The sequence below is a fragment of the Myiozetetes cayanensis genome, unplaced genomic scaffold (genome assembly GCF_022539395.1).
Source record: "Myiozetetes cayanensis isolate MyiCay16 unplaced genomic scaffold, myiCay2020 scf30, whole genome shotgun sequence".
In the NCBI taxonomy this organism is placed as follows: domain Eukaryota; kingdom Metazoa; phylum Chordata; class Aves; order Passeriformes; family Tyrannidae; genus Myiozetetes; species Myiozetetes cayanensis.
Window position 1 is genome coordinate 1,055,502 of NW_026087522.1, and position 12,592 is coordinate 1,068,093.

Sequence of the window (12,592 nt, forward strand, 5' to 3'; positions counted from 1 at the left end):
AAAAAAACGTGGAAAAACTCCCGGGGGTCGGCGGTGGTGGTGGTGGCGGTGGTTGGGGGTGTCTGGTGGGGTGTCGCTGTTTTTGTTGGGAAGGAGGTGTTGGAAAGGTCCAACCAGGGGCAGACCCTCCTGAGGAGTGAGGTCTTTGAGTGCTGAACAAAGCCCCTCGAAGGCAGCAAGGTTGTCTTTTCCGAGGGCCCGGTGTCTGCGAGTGATTTCCCTGGCACTAAAGGCTTCGTCCCGGTGTTCTCCTCTCTCAAAGTTCCTGCTGCTCTGGTTTAGGTGCAGCGGAGGAGAAAGAGTGAACTGCTGGTTTCAGCATCTGACACCTCCACCTTTAGAGCCCTTCTGTGGCTCTGCCCCCACCAAAAAAAAAAACCAACAAACCCTAAACCTCAATTGTGGATTTCCTTAAACTCCATTGCCAGGGGGAACTTGGTCCACGTGGCTGCGCCCCACCGAGCCTCAGAGACCAACCAGAACTCTCCTGTTTTGTGCAACCAACCTCCCAAACCTCCAACCCCAGCCCAAGGAGAATTTGCATGTGTCATTGGTTTGCTTGGACTGACAAAACCCCAAACTAGGTAAGTCACCATCAACCAAGGCCCAAAGAGGCCCCTCTCACTCATCCAGTTGTTTTTTCTTGCCCTGAGCCCAGCAGGAACCTGCTGAAAGGCTCAGGAATTCCTTGCTCAGGTGCTTGATAGCCAGATCAGTGCCAAAGTCACTGGAAAAGCTGCAGAGTTTTTGCTGTCTCCCTGCCCAGTGTTTTGCTACATTCCTCTTCTGACTCCTTCAAAACCCAGTGCTCCAAGCTTTCTGTGAGATTCCTGGAGTCAGGAACTTTACCCCTGTTCTGAGCAGTGGGAGTTCAGTGGCTTAAGGACGTCCATCCCCCTGAGAAAGGGGCCATCCTTTGGGAGTTTGGGAGAGAAAGCATTTGGAAGCATGTTATATTTTCATACAGCTAATCCAAATAAATAAATAAATAGAGGCGGTCAGCATCTGGAAGAAATAGTGGGAGGAATTCTCTGTACAATATTAGAAATGAGCAGCTCCTGACATAACTCCTGAGCCTGCCAAGTAAGAATTCAGCTCCTTTGCTGGTGGCTCAGTGTGAGCTCCAGGGAAAGGGCTTCAGATAAGGCTCACTTTCCCAGGAGAGGGCCTTGAAAGGGCACCTTGGTGTTGTTGCTGAGGAATCCCTGTTTATTCATCTCTCACTCAGTATGAAGTGCCCAATGTCAAGAGCATTTCTGGGTCTTATTTCTGCCCTCCCAGAAGGCGAATCTGCTGCTCTCTCCCGTTTTCAGTCTGAACAAGAAACCCATCTCACTATTAAGGTGTTTCAGGTCTAGAATCAGAAAGGAGAAGTGTGGAAATAACCACGGAAGAAAATATTCTCATGGTCCTTCAAGCCAAGGCCAGAAGGGAAAAAGCTGGAAACCTCATAAGGGAGTCACGTGAGCCCCGTGGTCCCAGGGGGTTGGGATACGTGGGACGTTTATTCGGGCAGAACCTGAAACATTTTGAAGCCCACCCATTAAATTGAGCCAGACTGGCAAGATTTAAAGCCTCCCCTGCACACACTGGCTGCCCAACCCTATCTTATTTTAGAACCAATACTTGTTTTACGGCCAGTGAGGTCCTTTGTGCCTCCTCTCCTTCGGAGCCGAGAGATTTGCCCGGAGTCACTCCAGTAATTCCAGATTTATTGAGTTTCAGGGTGCCAGGGGAAGGTCGTGGAGCTGCACACAGGCTGGCACACAAAGGGACTCATTTAATTCCACAGCAGTTCTGATGCAGCAACACAATCTGAATGTGCAAGATGAAGATAAATAACTCCCCGTGCTGGTGGCAGTGGCGGGATGGACACGGATAAACCACCTTTGGAGCACAATGCTCCTGTCTGGGAGAGGCAGAGGTTGGAATAATGAAACCTTGGTCTCACCTTTATCCTTTTTTTTTTTCTTTTTTCCTGTCAAACAGATGCTAAAGGCCTCTGAAAAGCCCTCAGCATCAGGCCAGCCTGGTCCCAGCCACACCTCTGCTGCTGCCACCTCTGCCAGCACAAACAAACACAGCGTTTGTTTGGCTCACCCAGAGAATTTCTGCAGGGAAATCTGCCCCCTTCCCTTGTTGAGAGCAGGGTCATTGGCACTTGTCATCTCGATGGATATTTGGACTGAAAAGTCTCAAAAACCATAGAAGGAGCTCTAGGAAGAAGAGAAAAAAAAAAGAGTGCAGAATTTGGCATGTATATTTGTGTTAGTTAAAGGGAACTTGGCACTGGTGAAAGAGGCCCTGAGTGAAACCTTTGAGGAGTGTTGGGACACCCCCCCCCAACCCCTCCTGTCTGTTGGGAGTGAGTGACAGCCAGGATTTCCATCTGCAGAGGGGCAGAGTGGCTGCTGCAAAGGGCTGGGAGCTGGAGCATCACAAAGATAATTCCCACAGCCCTCTCCTCCTCCCAGGGCCAGGGAAGTTCAGTAGTCCAGTTTCCACAGTTAATTCAGATTTACTGTCTCATGTTCTCGAGGCTTCATGTACTTTGCAGCATTATTCAAATCCCAAATACTCAAGTTCTGCCCGCTACCCAAACAAATGTCTTCTGGTTTTTGTATCTTTTATTTTGCTCTGCCGAGTCCAGGGATAAATTGCTCATTGTGCAAGAGAGTGTTTCCCTTCTCCAGCCCTTAAAACCCGTGGCATTGAAAGGAGAAAAGATTAAGCTGCTTGCTTTTTCTGCTCAGAGTAAGCAAATGGATTTCAGGTTTCCTCGCAGAACTTCCCTGCCTGACTCCTTCAATTTTCTGAGAGGCAGCACTGACAGGCTGCAGCATCTCATACTGATTGAAGGCACTTAAAAAAAGATCTTATTGCTTGACTGAAGTGCAAGTGCTTCGTTCTGGATGTGCCTGTTGGCCTCCTGTCAGCCCATGCTCCCGTTTAAATGGGGGTTTTATTGGGAACTTGGTTTTAAAACAAAGCTACTGAGGCACTGAGAGACTCAGTGATTCGCTCCAGGAAGATTCCAGCTGTCCCATGCTGAATTAATTAACTCCACATCCTACTCAGAGATACCTTTGTCCTCTTTCCTGCCTTAATATGGTTTGGATAAGCCAGACAATGTCGAAAACTGACTCCAGGGGCCGGGCTGGTGACACTGGTTATTTCTGGAGGATCCCTTCCCCCAGCAGAGCCAGACAGGAAAACCAGTTGGGCTTCAGAGGATTCCACTGAGCTCGAGGCACGTTTGGGACCTGCCCCACAGTGCCATGGTCTGCCAGGAGGAGAAGGTGTCTCGAAACTCCTGTGAGAGCAGTTTGTGCATCTGCTCTCTCTGCCTCCCCAACCCCTTCCCGTCCCCTCCTGCCCTTGGAATCTCACTGGGACATCATCCCAAGCCGTTTCCCAAGGAGCCCAAGAGCCAGCTAACACTTTTTATGAATGAATCCCTCCGACATTAATTCTATTTCTTGCCTGATTATACTGAGACTTCCAGGGAGGAGGTTGCACTGCCTGGCCAGGCTAATCCTGGCTTTTCCTATCAGTGCACCATCTGTAAAAAAAGGAGCTTAATCCCTAAGCACAAGCAACTCTTTTTGAAGGAGATTTCCAAACAGGCTGTTGAATCCATGACAGTGTTATAAAACAAGACACCCCAGAGGGAGCTCGTGGTGCCTCCAAACGCAGCTCTTGATAAATGTCATGGCATGAATCTCTTATTTCCCAGGGGGAGATGAAGGGTTGGTCTCAGGGACTGGAGGGAAACGTTGTGTCTTCTCCCTGCCTGTTTCTCAGGCTGACAGGGAGGGAGAGAGCAGCCAATGTGAGCTAAGGGGAAGTGAACTGAAGAGAAATAACACACCTGTTGGTCCCACAGCACCCTCGAAGGTCGAGTTAAAGCAGGTTGATGTCTCAGGATAATCCTGAGCTCAAACCCAGAGGCTGAGAAAGAGCCTCTCCTTTCTCATCACAATGAGGAGAAGGTCTTTTTCAGAGGGAAAAAAACCCTCCAGGGGTTAACAGTGAAAAATAAAAATCCTCTTCTTTGCCTTGATCTGAATTTCCCCTCTGAGCTGCAAACACTCGGCCTTCCTAAACCCCTTGCCTGAAGAAGAAAACACAAATGCACCCAGAATTCCAGCAGATTCCCACTCCCAAATCCATTGCACTCAGCTGATGGTCCAAACCCTCCGCTGGATATCCTGAATATTCCATTCTCCCTGTGGGAATTGCAAACTGGGCTGGTTTGGGCTTTTTTTTTTTATGGGGTGGAGGGGGGGTGTTTGGTTGCAAAACTGTTTCCTTTTTCCCTCTGTCTTGCAGCATTTTGCCTGCATGTTGTAGGAGTTTGGCTGCCAGGGGTTTTTTAAAGATGTTTCCTGAAGCAGGTCCTGCGTTTTCCCAAGCGTTGCATTCCGTTGTCAATGGATTTTCTACGTCTTAAAGGCTTCTCATGTGTTGACACGTTTGATGCTGGTCATTTCCTTGAACAAAAGTGAATGTATATAAAACCTTGCCAGGTGAACAAATAAATTATTTGAGGGGGGGAACGTGCATTTTTTTTTTGGGAGCTGCAAGTCTGTTTGATTGCTCGTTTCTTACCTCCAAGATGTTGATGCAAAATATTCAGATAAATATTTGCACAAAGGTGTCTTCTCCTTTCCAACAAATTTTCAGGTAGAGATCCCTCCCAGCACTTCAGATCTCGGTGGGAGCGAGGCACGAGGTGAATAAAGGCGTTAACCTTATATTTCTGCTGCAAAAATTAAAGTTCAGCCCTTTAAAAAAATTATTTTTACCGAGTTCATTTGGGCTCCAGATCCTTTACTGTGCTCTCTCCTTCACTTTGCTTACAGTAAAACATCATTTCCCAGATGAAATCCAGCCCATTTTGCTGAATTCCTTATAAACAAATAGCAGGAGAACAATCCCTGTCGACCCAAGAATGTAAATCCTCGTTGGGAAGGACGGGGCTGAGTTATTATTTCCCGTGATTTGTAAAGGGAGAGACAGGTTTCCAAAGCTGGAAGGTGGAAATGAAAGCCTTGGAAATTTCAATTTGAATCGCAGAGAAACTTTGGAAGGAAACTGTAAATTACAAAACAAAACAAAACAAAACAAAACCCCCAAAAATAAATTAAAAAAACCCAAACAAACAAAACCAGAAAAAAACCCACACAAAAAACCCCAAACCAAAACAAAAAAGAAAAACACACCAAAAAATCCAAACCAAAACCAAACCAAACAAAAACACAATAAAGAAAAGAAAATAAACAAAAAATCAGCCCAGGTCTGTTCTTCCTCTGGTTTAAAAGGTGGATTTACCCCTAACGACTTTAAGGACTTTTTGTTGCCGCAGGGTCTGGGAGCTTCCACAGAGGACCCAGATTTGGTCCTTCCAGGACACGGATCTTGCCCCAAAAAATTCCCTTCTGAACTTACAGACAGAGGTGAGACATCTTCAAGCGTGTTCCAGCCCTAAGGAATAATTCAGAGTGTCAGAAAACCTCCGTGACCCAAGGGTTTACCAAAGAAAAAGCAGAATTATTTTTTAATCCACGGTAGGAAAATGTGAATTTTTTGCTTGGCTTTATAAATTAAATCCAGCTCAGTTAAGATTACATGGGGCTAAGTCAAGCTTAGTGGTGTGGGAGTTTGTCAGCAGCTTCTCTTCCCTCAAAAGCCTCATCAATAAATTGTCCCTGGTCCAATTGATGCAATAATATATAATAATAACATATATAATAATAATACAATATATACAATAACATAAATAATCCAGGGTGAAATAACTCGCAGGAGGCTTCAGAAGGTCCTTATTGCCTCTAAAACTTTACAATCAAGAGAAAAAAGCAGCATTTCTGTTTTCCTCAGCTCTGTTCTGCCCATTAATTTCAGCAGTAATCTCTTACAAACAAGGCTTAGGTAATAATGTAAAACAATTCCTGGTTTTATACATGATCAACCAGCAAATCCCAGATTTGCTCTGGGCTTTCTTACCATTCCAAGAGATAGAGATACTGCAGTAATTAAAATACCTTTAATACTCTTCAGCAAGCACATCAAGTATCTGCAAGTGCTTTTAGGATCAATTTTTAATTAAGCCTCTCCACCCCAGAAACTGCATTATCCACATGCCCTTAAAGGTTCCATAAAGTTTAACTTAAATTAACTTTCAGTAACTGCATGAAAAGGTGGGAAAGAAGCCTCTGGATCAGCATTAACATCACACTCCCCTTCACCACGAGAACTTCAAGGAAAATGCAGAATATTCGTGCCCAAATGCACATCTTTTAGCCTTTTTTTTCCAGTTTGTTGGAAGTGAAGTGCTGTGTTATGTTCTGGAGAAAACACAGTGGTGATGGATAGAAGCTTTCTGGGCATGTTTTCTTTTCCTTTCGCATTTTCTTCCTGACGTATTTTGGCAGAAAAGAGAGGAGGGGGGTGAAAAAACAGGGAAAAAAATGAATAAAGCCACAGATTCTCTATGATTTATCCCCGAGATAAATTTGCTTATTAACCCCTTCATCAGCAAAAGGCACCAAAACCCTCCTTATTTTACAGAAACCAATAATATAATATGTAATCTAAGAATATAGAATATTATTATTATTATTATTATTATTATTCATCATTGCTGCTATTACTGTTGGGATGACACTGGTGGTCCCTTCCAACCTTAATGTGGTTATGTGAGGATTAATATTGTTATTATTCTTATTCCTATTTCACTTGCCTTAAATTCCTCTACACTCTTAGAAAGTTTCTGCTGTTCTGTCTTTCCTCCACTCAGACACAACCTGATTATTTATCTATTCATCCGTTCAAAAAGGCATTTGATTGCTACCAAATATCAAAATATGGAGGCAACAAACTAAAATTCCTCTTTGCTTTGACTTGCTACTGCTTTCTATGAGGAAAATATTATTTAGAATGGGTTCAGCAAAACAAGCACCTTGTCTGGGCTCAGGGTGGTGAAGCTGAAGAGGATTTGGAGGAAAACTTTGAATAACCAGCCCAGGAGGAATTTCCCCACGAGGCCCAAGAGTGCAGGTTCAAACAGGGTAAATTCACATCCCCCCTCCCCAATAAAATCTGTGCATTCCCATCCACTGCCTGAAGAGTTATATGGGAATTTATGGAGTGCACAGGGAATCTGAACAGCCAAACCCATGAACAGGCACTTATTTACGAGCTCAGAGTCCAGACCCATAAATTGCCTCCTCCCTCTGCCAAAAAAGCAGGTTCCATGTGGCTCTTACCCAGCTATTTTAAGGCACTTTTTCTGCCTTTCACTGTGCTGCTCCATCCAAAGAGCATTTGGTTGGGAATTCAGCTGTCTGGTTCTGAATGCAATGACACATCCCCAAAAAGGGGCAGCTCAGTTAAATGACGAGCCTTGCTGGGGTTGTTGTTCCCTTTTCCTGCCTTCCCCAGGAAATATCTGAGCATAAATCTCCTTTCCAGCTCTATTTCCATCTGGATCTGGGATACTGCAAGGCTCCTGAGGAGGGGTCGTGCCTGAGCACTGCAGATCCCGGTGGTCAGCATCCCTGGGGACACTTGTTTGGGTGAAAATGATGAATAAAATCACAATTCTGAGGCTGTCAAGGCAGGTGGCAAAGAGCAAACGGACCAATAAGCACCTGCTGCATCCTCAGAGCTGCCTGGGCACGGCCTGGCCAGCTTTGCCATCTGGTGTGTCTTCTTCTCCTTGTTTTGCACAGTTGAGGTTCTTCAATTCTTCTGGGGTTCGTTTTGCTTATCCCAGAAAAAAAAAAAAAAAATCTGGAAAAAATATTCCAGGGGAAATCTCCTTTTTGGGGAAGATTGGGATGGGGAGAGACTTGTCAGGGGGTACAGGCTCAGCTGCTGGGAAGGGGTTAATCCTGAGAGCCAGGAGAGCAACACAAAGCTGGGGTTGTTCTGCTGATCCTTCCTCCATCCTTCCTCTGCTTCTCAAGTGTGTTCACTTAATTGGTGCAGTTAATCTGAGTAGAATCATCTCATCTTCCTTTGTATTGAGGTTAATTTTTGTTTGGGGAAAAAAAAAAAAATGGCTAAACCTTCGTTTAATGTGGCCACATGTGCCTTTTATCCCAGCTGTGTTACTCTAAGTGATGAATTAGAGGCATAATTTCCTTTCAGGTTTTGAAAATTAACATCTAATTATTCTTAACCTAAGGGATGTTAGCACTTCTTATGAAAGCAAGTGAGAGTCTAATCTAAATTTAGAAGGGAGAACTTCTCAGTAAATGGCAAGGCTGGAGTTATGCAAAGACAGAAGAATCAAGCCACAGGAAAAAAAAATTAACATGCCAAAAAATAAATAAATAAATCAGAGTTCATTATTTAAGACACCCAAAGGAAAAGGAATCTGCCTCTTTTGGATCTGTATTGGCAACATAATCCATCACCTTCCAGCTTTGAGAACAGCTCAGGACAAGCAGCACGTGAGATTTCCATTCTCTTTGGGACCACTTAGATCTCTTTGAAGAAACTGAGATTATTTTCAACTTTCTGTTCGTTTAAAAAAGTCAGTGACTGGAACAAAAACTAGAAATGGGAGGAATTTTTTTTTTATCAGTGAGAAGCACTATCACAAATCCTCCATCTCTGAAAGGCTTTTGTTGAGACTAAAAGAGGGCCTAAAGACTGAGCTAGTTCAGCCTCAGACTCTTGGGCCTGGTCTTGGAACAAATCAGGGAATTAAATGAAGAGTCACAGTTTAAAATAAAAGACTTTGGGAACCCAAACGCCTCTGACAGCGACAAAACTGCAGCTGCTTTTCTGCTTTCCCAGAGCACAAAGCACGGATCGTTTTCCTGGCAGATGTTTCTCTGTCTGAGGCTTTTTCTCCTAATGAGAAGCAGCATTTTGGTTTCCTTTTTATCTCTAAACCGCAGATTATTCCAGAGAGAGCTGCAGCAAGCAGCGACAGCACCGGGTGTCACCCCACAGCTCCTCACTCCTAATGAATCAAAACCCCTTTGGAGAAGGATGGCAGCACAAGCAAGGCACTTTGCTGGGAGGATCTCCTCGTGATTTCAGGCTGACAGTTCCCCCCTGAAGGTTGTCCAGTGAAATGTCCTGTATCTCTATCACATCAGCTCATTAACTCTCACCTCCCAGCCAGAAAGGAAGCGCTTGGGTGGTTTTCTCTCCCCTCTGGATGTCAGGCTGGTCATTCCCACATCTTCCCATCGTGAGTGGCTGTCTCTGGGGATACTTTCACTCACCACAAGGCCAGGGGGTGATTGATTTCTCCCCCAGGGCACACTCACAGAGCTGTGACGGTGGCACCTGCACTTTGCCTCCTCTCTGGCTGGAACTCGTGGGCTTTGCTCAAAATAGGAGTTTTCACTCTCCCGTTCTGGGGGAGTATAAAAAATGCACTTCCAAAGCAGGAGGGGTGCTGATGTTGTCTCCTGGGATGTTCCTGAGCTGTTTGGGGGCTCAAACAAAGAGGGTTTGGTGCTGGTGCAAGTTCTGGCAGCGCTGAAGGCTGAAATAATCTCGAGACGAAGCAGAGGGTGGCCAGAGTAACCAGGGGGTTTCCAACCCTCTCCCTTTGGTGACCCCCCCAGGGATGTTGTCCAGTGGGATTGGGCACTGGGAGGGCCAGCTGGACCCCCAGGATGCCCTCGTTGCAGCAGTGGCTTTGACAGAGATCTCTGTGTTACAGTTTGGGCACATCCCTCGTTCCTGATTCCCTGATAAACCAGCAGCGATTCCTCCTCCACCCCCAGGCTCCTCCTCACCTCTGCTACAACTTGGAGATGATTTTCCCCGTGGAAACAAGGCCTTGGTGGTGCCCAGGGCTCTTTCCTGCACTGTCTTTACACCCAGCTGTAGCACCTTGAAGAGCCAGGGAATGAGGGAAGGTGTTTCCGAGTCGCTCTAATCTTCCCACGTTCGTTCCAGGGCCAATTTTTCCATGAGCAGCAAAGCTGAGGGAGGCAGTTTGTCTTCCCAGCCACGCTGAGGGAAGGCATAATTACAGTTTATCTCTTCACTCCACACCATATTATTCAAAAGGACGAGATATTTGCCTGGAAACCGTGCAGGAGGTGGGAGGGAAAACTTCCAGCCAACGCTGGGGCACTTCAACAGCATCTCTCATCAGAGAGCGTGGAAGGGCTTCCTAAATATTATTGAGGGATTAAACTGATAGATTTTTGTCCATTTTGCCTTGGCCAGAGCTCTTCTCCTGAGGAAGGCAGTGCACAGTTCCTGCTGTCCTTCTGGGGGAAGCTTTTGAGATGCTGCCCGAGCCCTGCCAAATATTTGTAATGGCCATTTCCCCAGGGGGAAAAGTGGAAAATGTGGTTGAGCCCTGGATTGTAGGGTGGGCCAGTGAGGGGGTTAAGCTGTGGAAACCAGGAGCTCTGTATATTCACAGTTCTGGGAAATATAGGTTGAGACGTGGCCAGGGTTGTGTCCATCCCTCCCTCCTGCAGGGCTTTGGGATGGTGCCAGGAGTAACTGGGATTTTCCCAGGGCAGCTGTGGCTGCCCCATCCCTGGAAGTGTCCAAGGCCAGGCTGGATGGAGCTTGGAACATGCTCTAGTGCAAGCTGGGGGGGGGGTTGGATCTGGACGGTCTTTAAGGTCCCTTCCAAGCCAAAGCATTCCATGATTCCACGATCAGGAGGGTGGCTTTTCCTCTGGGATTTCAAACCTCAGGCTCCATCCCTTCTCTCCTGCAGTCAGGGAGCTGGTTCCATGCCTGGAGCCAAGCACATGCCAGCATGTCCCACTAAATTATGACCTGAGAGTGCCTTTGGACACGAGCACTGATGAGCTCTGCCAGCCCCATTTACAGCACTGGGCTGACACAGCTCCTCAAAGAAGATTTAAAACAAAAGTTGCAGGGGTTTGGATCGCACCCCCTCTGTTGCTGTGGCTGGTTCATAACATGGGTATTTAAAAAATAAATTTATTATAAATAAAAGGGAGCGTTTAACAGCCCAGTGACAGCAGAACCCAAAGCATATAAATGCCAGGGGCTTTTTGCAGTTTATAAAGCCTTGTTTCTAAGTTTATATAAAACATCTCACTGGCTTTGTTGAGGGTGTTTTTTTAAAGCTAAAAGAACTCTAGGACCTAATCCAAAGATCACTGAAATGGATGGGAGTCCTCTCATTGATTTAAGTGGTTTGGAGCAGCGAGTTTCCAATCCAGGACGGATGCACAGGGAGGTGTCTCCAGCTCAGGATGCAGGATTCTTGCCCTCTGGTGGCTGTTGCTCATCTGAGAAATAAAATATCAGGAAAAAACTGCTTTGGAGCTGGATTAGGGAAAAAAAAAAACCACCCAGACCAGCCAGAAAAAATAAAGGCAGGCTCACTGTGCTGGGAGGTGAGGATGTGTCTGTCTGCACTGGACTATCCCCACAGGAGCAAAAAGGGCTATAAACTTTATTTTTTCTGGTTGTTCTCCTATTTTTCTCCCCTCTGATGTTTCCAGATTTTGATCTGCACAAAGGGGGGGGATTTTCTAAAGCAGTGAAATTAAACCAATGAATTCTCTGTTATCAGCCCTGGAGGTGCTGCCCAACACGGCTCAGCACCACCCAAGGAACAATAGTCTTCAATAAAGGCTGATCTCCAGGAGATCCCAAAGGCCCCAGGAGACCAAAGGGAACCAAAGTGATGCTGATCCTGGCTCATGTCACCTCTGGATCCAGTCCAGGGTTCCCTCTGTATCAGCTGCTGCTCCTGCTGGTCCCTGGGGCTGCAGGAATGTGACTCCCTTACCTGGGCAAGGTTGTCCCCTGCAACAGGGGATGTTCTGGGAGCTGCTGTGGGGATGAGTGAGATCTGGAGGCAGGGAAGTGATCATTTCAGCAGGAGAAACATCCATCATTATTCACAGGGGTGTCTCTGTCTCTGTCTGCACCGTCTGGCTGAGGAAACAGAGTGTTCAGAATTATTTTGGGTTGATTTGTCATAGCTGAAGGTCCCCAGCACAATTGTCCAGCCAGAGCTGGAGTGGGAGGGAGGAGATGCCCTAAGCCAGGATCTGAGCTCGGTGACCAGCCCGTGAAGTTCCTTCTCTTCCCCTGCCAAGGATGATTTGTGCCTTTAAATCTCAAAATCCAAACCTCCCATATCTGGGGTGGTTTTTTTGTGTTCATGGCTGTGTTTGCTCCAGGCAATGCCAGAGCCCAGTTTTGGCTGGGTGCTCCTCTGCTGCCACAGCAGCACAAATCCAGAATATCCTAGGTGTGGTTCTTTTCCCACTCACCCTTTCTTCACTCCAGCCCCTGAAGCCTCCCAAAAATCAGGAGATGCCATTTCCATGGCTACAACGGGGGAGAGGTGATGGAGAGGCTCTTACCCAGATGCATCCTTAACATCACCCATAATCACCCCCCCTGGGGCTGCAAATCCTTGGCTGGGCTTGTCCTCCACCACAAAGGGCAATAAATACCTTTTGGGGTGACATTTTTAATGCAGTTAATCAGTTTTATAAGTGGCCACGATCACACAGGAGCAGACAACTCTCTAAGCCACACTTTGGTTGCCTTGGCTCAGGCAGGGGTGGCCAAAATTGCCCTTTCCGTGGTGCTGTGTGGCACA